This window comes from Aotus nancymaae, unplaced genomic scaffold, assembly GCF_030222135.1.
Source record: "Aotus nancymaae isolate 86718 unplaced genomic scaffold, 86718_ANA_hifiasm-v0.15.2.pri h1tg000103l, whole genome shotgun sequence".
NCBI classification, from domain to species: domain Eukaryota; kingdom Metazoa; phylum Chordata; class Mammalia; order Primates; family Aotidae; genus Aotus; species Aotus nancymaae.
The window spans coordinates 3578291-3591596 of record NW_026988518.1 but is presented as its reverse complement, the minus strand read 5'-3'; the positions used below and the strand labels follow the sequence as shown (position 1 = coordinate 3591596).

Here is a 13306-nt window from a genome sequence, read left to right as displayed (position 1 = left end):
AAAAAAAAAATTATATATATATAAAATAACTAGTTTATAGCCACAGTAACAGGGCCAGGACTTGAACCCTCGTCTGACTTGAAACTTGTGCCCTGTTCTCCCAAAAAGAAGTCTCTTGTACAAAAGCGTTCACACTTGGCCCTATTTGAGTCATTTTTTTTTAAACCATCAACTTTATTAAGATATACTTTTCAATTTTTTTTTTCAGATGGAGCAATCTTTTACTTTTACACAATTTGACAAAGTGGTTTTCCGTAAACAGCCTTTCCAGTGGAGAACAGAGAACATGAAAATCAGCCTCCAGACATCAGCAGCCGCTCCGCTCAGGGCCGAGGCTCCGGCTTGCCCACGTGGTGAGGTGGAGGGGTGTAATACTTCCCTTCCTTTATCAGCTTATCCTGCTGCTTCCTGATGGTACTCACACATCTCACCATTTTCTGCAGAAGTAGACACTATGAAATCATCATATTCTCTGTTGCACTCTTTCTCTGCCTGGATACCACCAGCTCCATGTGCACATCCTATCCATTCGCACATTCTATCCATTCTTTTTCAAGAGCAGGAATCTCGTGGGGCTATTCAGCACTTTGGATTGTCAACCATCGATCTATGTTAAGGCCAAACCTTTTCTGTGCGTCCAAGAAAGGCATGGCATTCTGATGCTCGTGCCCGTGTCTCTGCTTCTGGCCTCTGCTTCAGGATGACTCTACTTTTCAAATTTTCATATGACACAAATCTGAAAAGAATAGTTAACTAATATGTTACATTGCTAAATCTGTTTTAACAAAGTTCAACACACAGGAATAATGAACCCAAATTAGATACATGTAATATAGACAAGGGCAAAGGGGATGATTTAATCTTGGTCTCAGTAAGAAAAAAATTACAGATATTAGTTGACCACAGACAGCATGATAATACTGCCCCCAAATTAATGAGCAGGTGCCTTATTACCCAGATGGAGGGAAACAGTTCTAGCATTGAACTTTGTAACTGTCAGGTAATATCTACAACATGAGAAGTCACTAGGACGCAAGACAGCTTGTGAGGGTGTGGAGAGGGGCCTCTTGCAGTTTTCATATGGGTTAGAAACGTATCAGGTTCTACTGAGGAACTTTTCTCAAAGTACCTAGGGCTGGGCACCCTCCTTCTGATAGTACCCACCCACCCTGGATAGCGCCATAGCTATCTACTATGACAGATCTATTCACAGGCATCTACTTTAAAATTTTAAAACGTATTTTAAAAATGTTTACCCGGTGTGATTCTGGTACATTACTATGTACTTTGTATCTTATACTCCCTCAAACTTTTTCCAATATCCCAGGTAAAGACCATTTATCTATCAAAATAGAAACAGACACTAAAAATTACACAGTGGGAGAAAAATGTCAATGTATCTTTTGTATACTGTGGCCATAATTGAGCAACATATAAACTTAAATATCTTGGCATAAAATCAATAATTGAGAAGCCAGGGTTTAAATATCATAATAAAATGTTTAAAAGCTTAAAAGCTAAGATTTTAGAGGCAGACAGATTGACAGATCTTTTTTTTTTTTCTGCATTGTTCTCTGTCAGGTTTCTTTGTTTTGTTTTGATTTTGGGTTTTTTTGTTTCTGTTTTTGTTTTGTTTTTTTGAGACAGGGTCTCATTCTGTTGCCCAGGCTGGAGTGCAGTGGCACAATCATTGCTTACTGCAGCTTCAACCTCCTGGGCTTAAGCCATCCTCCTACCTCCGTCCCCCAAGTGGCTGGGACTTCAGGTGTACGTCACCATGTCTGACTAATTTTTGTATTTTTAGCAGAGACAAAGTTTCACCATCCTGAGACCAGGCTAGTCTCAAACTCCTGGGCTCAAATGATCTGCACACCTCTGGATCCCAAAGTGCTAGGATTACAAGCATGAGCCACTGCACCCAGCCCCTTTACAAGGACTTTGACCTTGGTAAGCTTAGTGACCTCAGCATCGTTAAACCTCAGGTTTCTCATCTGCAAAATGGGACAGTAATCGTTCCTCAACTTAAATCTCAGCTTCATCACTTCTAGCTATAGAGCCTTGGGTAGATGATTAATCTCTCTCTGTCTTTATTTCTTCATTTACAAAATGGCACAACAATAATATCTACTTCATAAGGCTGTAGAAAGGAGTAAATGAGTTAATACATCCAAAATGTTTAAATAAATCATAGCTATTATTGAAGCTATTAGCTATTTATTGAAGTTACCCTTCAGTAAATCATAGCTATTATTTACCCTCTCTTCACAATGGAGATTATATAACCTGTCCTATGTATTTACAGGACTCTTAGAAGAATCATATAATGTGATGAATGAAGAATTATTTTCCAAACTCAAACTCCAACTGAATATTGGCTAGTATTTGTATCAGGCAGAAATTCACAAAAGTTTTATATAAACTTAGAATGTAACATTTCTAGTTTGTATAGTTAGATCACTTACCAGGCATGTTTGAGCACTTTCAATGGATTCCAAAATTATTTGATAAAATTTTACCTATGTATTGTAAATAGATACTAAGACACTTACATTTTCAGAAAACTTCAGGAACAATCCATAAGTTGTAAATTTCAAAACAATTTTTTTAATGACCTCCCTTTGAGGCTTCAACGTAGAAAGCAAACAACTGGTTTTCATTTTGCTTCTGTTTCCCCAGTCATACCTGAAATTGTTTTTAGTTGACTTTATTTACTAACCTTAGAGAAAAGAAATCATTTGTTCACAGAAAGTAATAGCTCTGAGATTCCAAAACCACTGCCAGCAGAGATCTTTTGCTGGCCACCGTTAGCTGAAACATCTTCTAAAACATGATTTTGAGTTGTACTTTTAAAGTCAATCTTGCTACATTTTTAAACTTCTACAATGGATTTCTCTGTTTTTGCTGTTTAATAAACAGCATTTTGAATTAGTGTTTCAAGTCCCTTTAGAATTTCAACAAAAAATCAACGACATTAGCGTGTTGTTGGTTTTGCTTTCTCTTCTTCTGTTTCACATACACAGTTCAAAAGTCGAAATTCCACCGACACAGCTAAAATTCACGGGGCTAATATTATCAAATTATTATACATATAGAATGGCTTTTCTAAACTGAGTAGAAAAAAAAAAAGAAGAAGTCTTGTATCAAAAGCATCTTTAAAGGACTTGTTTTCATTTGTTATCATAGTACCCAACCAATGAAAAGTCATGCTGTCTCAACATTTATTGGATTTACTGAACTGTGTCTTCAAAGAAAAGGTTGTTTTATGAAGGAAAGGAACTAGCTTTCCTTTTTCCTGATCAGAAGATTATCTAGTTTGAAGTGAACTGTTATCTCAAAATAAATGAGAAGCAGCAATATAAGCTAAGTGAAAACCCAGGAGACAATGCTTGCTTTGAACTGAAAGTGGAGGCAGCATTATACAATGTGTAAATGCCTGGCAAGACCATCAAACGGGGGTCTCCTTCAGCGCAATGGAGCATGGTAAATTCACACCCTATTTGAAAACCATCAAAGCCTCAAAAAAGGAAATTTGTTTTCAAATGCCCTGGGGTGTTGATGATGCCCTTAATTTCACAGAAACCAAAAAAAAAAAAAAAAAAAGGAATGAAACAAAACTTTTTTGTTGCTTGTCAGTTGTACAAGTCCAGTTACATTGCTCAAAATTATCTCCTAGTAGATTAAAAATAATAATAATCAACTTGTCATTGGGAAAGGAAGTAGGTATGTAACAAATATTACCATCAAAGACTCTTAAGTAGTCAATTTAAAGCAAAGAGCAATCATAAAGACTCATAAAGACAAAAGGCTCTTAAATCCTTTTTTTTTTTTTTTTGAGATGGAGTCTTCCTCTGTCACCAGGCTGGAGTGCAGTGGCACAATCTCGGCTCACTGCAACCTCTGACTCCCTGGTTCAAGTGATTTCCCTGCCTCAGCCTCCCGAGTAGCTGGGATTAGAGGCACACGCCACCATGCCCAGCTAATTTTTGTATTTTTAGTAGAGACGGGGTTTCACCATGTTGGCCAAGATGGTCTCGATCTCTTGATGTCGTGATCTGCCTGCCTTGGCCTCCCAAAGTGCAGGGATTACAGGCGTGAGCCACCACGCCTGGCCCAAATACTTTTTTTAACCACAGAAGATAGGTACTTGAGATGTTTAGTCTACTTTTAAAATAATTTTTACACAGTTACTCTGGGGTCACCTATTGCTAGAAAATGAAAGTTTAGACTATCTTAGATTAAAGACAGATTGTGTCATTTAGATTTGCCAACCCTTTACTACCATAAGAATGAGTCTAGTTATTCTTGAAGAGGAAGGAAAAGAAGAGAAAAAGTCATAGCTACTCCAAATCCATATATCCTACTTCTTCCTACAGCCACTGTAAGAGCCTGCCTTTTAAACTGCTGAAGTTATCCCCAAGAGTTAGATCATGTAGCTTTACCAAAAAAAAAAGTCTTCAAAATTGTTTTTTTCTCTTATAAAGGCAAAAGGCCCATTGAAAAAAGAATCCTATAGCTCCATTTCCAAAAAAAGGATATAGTATCCTGAATGCAGAATGCATCCACTCCAAAGCTTAAACCAGAATAACTTTGAAATTTTCCCCAAATAACTTTTTAAAGAAAGAAGAAAAGCTAGAATTACATATACACTCCCCAGTAAACAAGAGAATAATCTTTCTGCTGAAGGTAAAAATACTCCGTGATTGGGTCCAATTTAAACTTGGACTTCCAACAACATTTTGGCTCCAGGAAATAATATGTTAAAGAATGGAAAGAATGCCAATTTAAGGCATCAACATTTAATTCTCATTACCAAAATTATAATCATAGGAGGGAGAGCTTCTAAAATTAGAACTCAAAATAACTGTTGAGCTGAACTCAACTTCAAAGGCAGTACTAAGCATTTAATTAGGCTATTTCTGCAAGGAAAGAGCTGGTAAATCAATATAATCTAATAAGCTTTTGGCCAGGGCAAGGGATGAGTGATCACAATTGCTTGCCATGTGTTTACTCTTCAGGCCTTTTTTTGGGCAAGTTCCGCTAAAGAAGAATACAATCAAAGGGGAAGGAGCAGAGAGAATTTTTTTAATGGAAGAATTGTGGCTTTAGGACACTATTTTATGTATTGAAGATATATAAACCTCCTTTGGAAATTCGCCCTAACTATATAGTTTGAGCTTCATACGTTTGATAAATGGTTGTTTTTTCTCTAACCTATTAAACAGAGAGAACAGGATGACCCGAACATTCATGGTTTTAAAGTACAGCACGTGAATCTGTGAAAGTTAGCGGCTTTTCTGATTTGATTCACTATAGCACAAGGAGGAACTGGCTTACATTGCAACCAGAGGAAAATATTTTTAACTTTAAATAACTCACTTAGCTTTGTCTCTTTTTATTGTTCGTAAAAAACAAAAGAGTTAGATTTAATATTTGCTAATCTTGTTTGTTCTTAGGAGTCTCGTTTATATATATGATATATGTCATATATATATTATATAAAGTGAATATATAGATAAAGAAAAAATTATTCTGACACTTGTTAAAATAGTAAGGAAGGCTTTATTCAAGGCTATTGCAATAGGTGTCAAGACCATTACAATAGAGGTGAGAGATGAGGTTCAACTCACTAATTGCATAGCAAAAACAAACGGCAATTTATAGCCGTCAATCAGAATAAGGAGGTCAATGAATGAAAAATTACTAAGAGGAGGTATCAAGGGTAGGGGATTTTTGCTATACCCACCTAACAGGATTTTTGCTGAAGGCAGGCTGGAGTGATCAGATATTAAGAATTTGATCAGGTTTTAGCCTGGGAAATTCTCCCTAACCTGACTCAGCAGGATTCTTGCTACAAATGGGCTATGCAGACCCAAAAAAGACAGGGACCAAGGTCAAGGCCTATCAGAGGAGCCTGACTAAAGTTTGGTCAGGGAGAGGATCTTTGTCAGTTCTTCCCGTTCAAAGAAAGAAGAGATATTTTTCTTTCCTCTAAACAATACAAATGTATTTATACTTCTTTTGTTCATCGAGCAGCAGCTGAACCATCTGTTGGGACTTGGTAGTAAAGAATATTTGCTGGATAGTGCACATCAGCAGACATTTAACGAGGATAAGTGCCATGAAAATAAAAAGAAAAAGTAAGTTTAGTGGTCGGAGCAGTCTACAAGCCCAGTTTTTAAGTCCATCGCACAACCCATCAAGGATACTTCTAGGTGTTGGCTCTAGATGGTAAAGTGAGGACAGAAGTGACAATCCAGCAGATTTCCTGGCTTGAAGTTTGCGCATTTTTGGTGATATCATAGACATCAGTGTCACAGCCACGGTTATATCCCAAGCAGAGCATGAGGGAGTCTGACTTCAGCTCACCAGGCTTTTTGGATAGTCCCAATAGGTATCTGTGCGGTCGGGTTTGGGCTCTGCCATAGTCCTTTTTATGCATCTCTGAAACAGTTCCTTTTCACTAAAAACAAAGCCCTCTGACCTGTAGCTGGTTGCAAGCATTTTCAGGAAAGCATCAGAGTAAAATAATAACTATCTATGATGACTTAGATAAGACTTACAGTGGCCATAGTTAAAGAGTTTATGAGAGTTCATTTGACAAGAAAATCTGGTAATTTCTATAGCGCACAACCTTTCAAAATAATAACTGGCATTGTGACTAATAAAATTATACCTACAAAGCATATCATAGACAGCTAAATTATTAACAACTTTCTAAGAACTATACAATTTCTGACATATTTGTATTAATAACATATAACCACACAAATACGAATGGTTAACCCAGGGAAGAGTAAGCATCTCTTCTTATTTGACAACATTTCTCATGCAATTTAATATATACAAGAAACATCACTTTTTAAAAAGCATTTCTCCTTTTACAAGGTGAAAGAATAAATCATTTGAGACTTTCCAGGGGACCTATGTGAAATCTCAAAATTATTAGGATTTTATTTGAGGAAGGAAATATATCAAAAATGTCAAAAGTCTTGAACACTTGACTAAATAAGATACTAGGTCACTGTGAAACAGTACTTAACAATTGCCTATTTAACCAAAGTGACAATACGAGATTTCAAAAGTAACTATAGGAGGTAAAATAATTGTAAAAAAATCTTAGCTCTTTTATTTTTTTATTTATTTTATTTCTGTTTTTATTTATTTATTTTTGAGAAAGGGTCTCACCCTGTCACCAGGCTAGAGTACAGTGGCACGATCTTGGCTCACTGCAACCTCCACCTCCTGGATTCAAGCACTTCTCCTTCTTCAGTCTCCTAAGTAGCTGGGATTACAGGCACCCACCACCAAGCCCAGCTAATTTTGTATTTTCAGTAGAGACAGGGTTTCACCATGTTGGCCAGGCTGGTCTCAAACTCCTGACCTCAGGTGATACACCCACCTCCGTCTCCCAAAGTGCTAGGATTGCAGGCGTGAGCCACTGCACTTGGCCAATGTTAGCTCTTTTAAAAGTGAGAAACTTGGCTCTCTTAAATAGTCAAGGGAATAATACAAGTTGTAAAAAAACACAAGAAATTATTCTGATAAAGCACAAAATGTTTGTTTCCTAGGTAGATTATTCAAAAGGTAAAGGAAAAACCTTTTATAATATCATATTAAGAGCAGACCAATATTCTAAAAAATTTTCATCCAAAAAAACTTTATAAATAAATCCATCAAATCTTAGCTTGACCATATGAGATCACTTTTTCCCACCTTCCTTTTCTGTAAACCGTCTACAAGTTAATAATGAATTTACGCTTATTCTTATTAGTCAGTGTTTTAGTAATTTATCTTATAAATTAATAATATTTATTACACAATTTACTTTAGCATAGGTCAAAGATTGCACATTTCTGAAACGATTTTGGAAACTATTTTTAGTTTATAGATACTATAAAACATAATTATTGTTGAAAAGTCTTTTCATAAAACTTTTACTCCATGTATGTCAATTTAATACATGTTCTTAAAAAATTCTGCTTAGATTGTTCATGAAAATTTTATGAGACATTAAACAAAGCTAGTCATCATTTTGAGTTATTTCCCTGTTAACTATTTTTATAATACATGCATGTTAGGAAAGTATCAAAATAATTACAATAGAAAAAAACCTTAAAAATCAAATAAATGTGCCTATGTTTTATTTACTACTGTGCTTTGATGTATATATCAAGCCATTTATACTCACTTGTACTGCATTTTCACTTGTACACTTGTTCTTAGGTTGAATTTATAGTTTTTATAATCTTAAACATCTAGTAGCTATAATATCACCTTACTTGACTATTAAACCCAAATAGAATAAAAATATGTGTTCACATTATTCTTTATTCTGATAACTCAGAAGGTATACCTATTTTTATTAAACCAACAATAACAAACCAGTTGTATTAGTCCATTTTACACTGCTATAAAGAAATACCTGAGGCTGGGTTATTTATAAAGAATAGAGGTTTATTTTGGCTCACAGTTCTGCAGACTGCACAAGAAATGCAGTGCTGGTATCTACTTCTGGTGAGGCCTCAAGAAGCTTCCACTCGCAGTGAAAGGGAAGGGGAACCAGCATGTCAGATGATGAGAGAGGGAGCAAGAGAGAGGAGGGGTCCCAGTCTCCTTAACCACCAGATCTTGGGTAGACTCATTACTGTAAGAAGGGCACCAAGCCATTCATGAGGAATCTGTTCACATGACTCAGACACCTCCCACCAAACCCCAACTCCAACACTGGCAACCATATTTCCAAATAAGATTTTGAAAGGGACAAATATCCAAACTATATCAGTAGTCTTACTCAAATCACATAAATTTGAAAAACATTTGGGTTGCTTTCTATATTTCTTGAGTTGTAAGAGTATTTCATTTCTAATACATAATTACTTAGCCTTCAGTCAATTTGAACAGAGCTTTTTTTTTTTTTTTTTTTAGGAATTTTATAAATAAACTTGCTAATACCATCAGGAGGAAGAAAAATATCACATGTATATAACCTACATATATGCACATATAAACATACAGGCAGACACAAATGGAGACCTCAGGTACTTCATTTTTAAATTTTAGCCATGACACAGGCAAACAAAATAATCCAAAACTCACTGGTTTATGTAAAATAGTCGGCTCTTATCTTTCTCTAAATTGTGTTTTTGGCAGATGAAACAAATTAAGATGACCTGCTTAAGATGATAACTAGTTCTTTTTGTCACTATTTACAGAGGAAACTCTTAAGATTTTCATTTGCTTTGATGTGTAATCTTATGGAGGCTGTAGATTAAATTTTGGGTATTGGACCTTTTGGAAATACCAAGTGATTGGTTGTTTCCAAAGCCCATCTGAGGGGGTAAAATTTAAGCCTGTTATCTTTTTTTCTCTGTCCTTTAAGCTTCACATTATTGTGTTGGGGTCTCCTGAATCCCTTGAGAGCCCCCTGTGGGGACAAGGGACCCAAATTTCAAGTGACTGTAGGGAGTTAAGCAGCTGGACTGGAGTTAAACAGCTGGACTGCTTAACTGGAGTTAAGCAGACTGGACTTAAAGTCTGGCAGGAGCACACAGAGAAACAGAGGAGGTTGGGTCTTTAAAGAGGGGCATATCAAAGGATTCAAGAAAGCTGATGGGAAGATCGAAGGTAGTAAAGGAGAAAGAGAAGGGAAGAGAAGATGTCTTAGATGAGTTAGTGTGGGTAGATAATAAGAGAATGAAGTTCCAAATTATCCTTAGTGAAGTCATGCCAACAAGAAAGGAAGCAGACAGAGTTGGTGGAGCATGTCGTTGGGAGGGTTTGAGGAGGTGGTTGAGTTTTAGTAGACAGAATTTTCTATGGGAGAAACAGGATGAAATAGAGAGAGCAGAGAGGCCTCACAAAGAGCCAGAAAAAAAAAAATTCTAGCCAAGGAGTCAAGGAGTGAATTCCCACTTGAAACAAGGAGCCAGGAAGAAATTCCAGCCCAGGAGATATCTTTCAGACAAAGATAGCATACCCAAAGTCTTAAAAATCAAAACCTGTCCTTTCTGTGCTTCAGTGGACAGTGATCTGGGGCACTGGCTCCAGAGTGGGACCCACTAGGGCTTCCTGAAAGACCTCAAAGGTGTGCAGTTGGGGTCTTGAGTGAGAGACCTGGGGGTTCAATGAGAAATCTAATTCCATCCAAGTTTGGGTATTGTAACTGTTAAAGAAAACCTCAGCCAGACAGTAGTTAGAGCAGCTTAAACAGATTTTATTCATAAAATATTGCAATGGGGGAAAGAAACTGAAGGATAGAACTGAATACAGCAAAGACAAATGGAGATTGACAGCCAACAAGCAGAATGAGGAGGTCACTGAATGGAAGATTACTACGAGAAGACATCAAGGGTGGGAGAACTCTTTCTAAACCAATTTAACAAAATTATTGCTGAAGGCAAGCCTGGGTGATAAGATATCAAGGTTGGGGCATGAAAAATTTCATCAGATTTTGAGGGTGAGACATTCTCCCTAAATTGATTCAGTAGGGTTCTTGCTACAAGTGGGCTATGCAAATCCAGCAAAGACAGGGACCAAGGTCAAGGCTTAGTAGAGAAGAGGGCTCAGAGGAGCCTGACTCAAATTTGGTTGGGGAATCTTTGTCAATATGTAGGTTGGGGAACTAAGGCAGACAGGAGACTGGCATTAAAAGAAACAACAACTGCACTTCAGCATTAGAAACACATTGGGATGCCTCCATATGAGCGGTGGTAGATAAAGCAAATGTTTTTTCTACCATGGAGAAAATGTGAGCTAATTCAATAGTCTAAACTGGATGCTGAATTGAATCCGTTAAAGTCTGAACTCACAGCTAACTAAGCAACAGTACAGCAGTGTCAGGGAACAGAAAAGTGTTCCTGTTCTCATAAAGGGCTTAAAAGGAAGTCTGAGGGGTGTTAAAAGATAAATTTAGGCACATCAACATTTTAAAGAGTTTTAGAGTAGACAATGATTTAGGAATCAGGTGGCTCTAAACCAGAAGTGTTTCAGAGGCTCCTCCCAAGGGCACAAGCAGAAGGCTTTTACTATCAGAAGCAAGGCCAAGAAATTATTTGATTAGTTAAAATGCAACAAACAGCAATCTTATTTCCATCATTCCACTAGGAAGTCACTAGTTAGAGGTTAATGGTTTCTGATTGGTTAAGCTTAAGTTTGTTTTTCCAGAATAGTTATACTGAGTTGGGTTTCAGTTTGCTTAAGTGGAAACCCAGAGCCCTGGAGTTGCTTCAGTCTAATGCTCTCCCAATTAATTTAAGGAAATGATGGAAACTTTTTTTTTATTTTTTATTTTTTTGAGATAGGGTCTCACTCTGTTGCCCAGGCTGGAGTTCAGTGGTACAATCAATCACAGCTCAGGCTGGAGTTCAGGGGTGCAATCAATCACAGCTCAGGCTGGAGTTCAGGGGTACAATCATGACTTACTGCAGCCTCGACCCCCTGGGCTCAAGCAGTCCTCCCACCTCAACCTCCGAGTAGCTGGGGCACAGGTGCATGCCACCACACCAGCTAATTTAAACAAACAAACGAACATTTTTTTAGAGCTAGGATCTCACTATGTTGCCCAGGCTGGTCTCAAAATCCTAGGTTCAAGCGATCCTCTTGTCTTGGCCTCCCAAAGTGCCAGGGTTATAGGCATAAACCACCACTCCAGGCCAGAAGGAAACTTTTGCCATCTTTACTATGTTCTGTGAGGAAAAAAAATGAGCAAAAGTTCTCAAGAATAGTTCTGGGCAGAGACTAAATGAAGGGAGGAAGCTAAACAGCCTCTGCTCTGTCTCTGCACTTAGACCTTCCCACTTTCCCGGCCACTTTCTCCTACTTCTGATATCCGTCCCACTTCCAGGTCTGCCCATGGGGGCTGCTGTCACAGAGAAATCACTCTGGTTGTGTTTTGTATATTACTTCATTGGAGTTACTGTTACATGAGGACAAATGCAGAATGCAGCCCGCTAAGTGGCAAATGCTGCATCTTGAGCCAGACTCACTAGAAATAAATCAATCCGCAACTTCATGCTACACCTGATTTGAAACACAAATTCCTGCTTTAGCAGTCTTAAAATTGTACTTGTCATGGGCCTTCAAGGACTGTCTAGTCCAGAGTTACTCAAACTCTCTTGAGCATAAGAATTACTGGGCTACTTTTCAAAAATGCAAATTAGCAGGTCCTAACTCCCAGAAATTCTGATTAGGTCAGTCTTGGTTGATACTCCGGAATGTGCATTTGTAATAAGGCTTCCAGGAATATGCATTTTTAAGAAGGCTTCCAGGAGATTTGGATGTGTTCTCTGAAAAATCCTGTCTAGTTTAAATTACAAATGTCAAAAACTCCTTTGAATTCCAATAATCTTGTTATCTAGAGTAGACTGAAAGTATTAGACCTATTACAGGACGGTACGAAAATGAGGAGTGAATAATCACGTGGGAATAAATCAAATGAGGGTATCTCTAAACCATGGAAATGTGGGAATACAATTTACTTATAAACCTCTTTTATAAAATGTAAGTTTTGAGAGTTTTTCTTAAACTAAAACCTCTTGCCATAATTGGAAGGAAGGAATGTCGTTGCAAAGCCAGCAACTGAAACCTCTACCACGTACCAATAGAGAAGGTTCCTGATCCACCACAGCCAAATGTATTTTTCAACTCCCCAAATTAAGACGATCTATAAAGAAATGTTCATTTATTAGCAACTTGTGTTTGACAGTTTATTTCATGTCAGCCTCCAGCTTTCCTTTGCAAGCTTATTTGCATAATGTGTTATTATGTCTAAATGGAAAACTAAATGCCTCCATGTGGTCTTTAAATGACAAGTGCTTGTCAGCTTCATGCAATATTCAGAAGTAATAGATCCAAATCACAACAGCACTCACTGAGATGTTAAAAAAAACTTGTTGTGTATCCTTCCTTGACAAATTTACACTTTGGTACAGAATTGTCAATTAGACATTCCATGTGTTAAACAGTTTAGTTCAACTGTGAAGGAATTTACTGTAGCTTTATTCTACAGTGTTCTAAGTAATTACAATTCACATTACAATTTTTTTTCATTATTTCAAAGCAGCTCAGAAAATAATCTCCAAATGACCTTGGCAAGATAGCTCCAAGAACTTCCGTTTAATTATTTTAGAATATATGGGAGTTTATGATAATGTTTTTAAGAACTCTGAAAAATCCATTGTGAGAATCTAAAAATTTTTTGGCCTTAAACTTCATGTTTTAGGATCAGCAAAATGGTGCTAATTTTTGGTATTTAACAAGAAACACACTATTCTAAAGGAGGTTTTACTGCATCAGGTTTTTTTCACCC

General features: G+C 37.1%; 1 pseudogene; it reads right to left on the bottom strand.

Moving 5' to 3' along the window:
* Window positions 1-323: 323 nt before the first annotated feature.
* LOC105721387 (NADH dehydrogenase [ubiquinone] iron-sulfur protein 5-like) lies at window positions 324-650 on the bottom strand (annotated as a pseudogene).
* Between the last annotated feature and the right edge of the window lie 12656 nt (window positions 651-13306).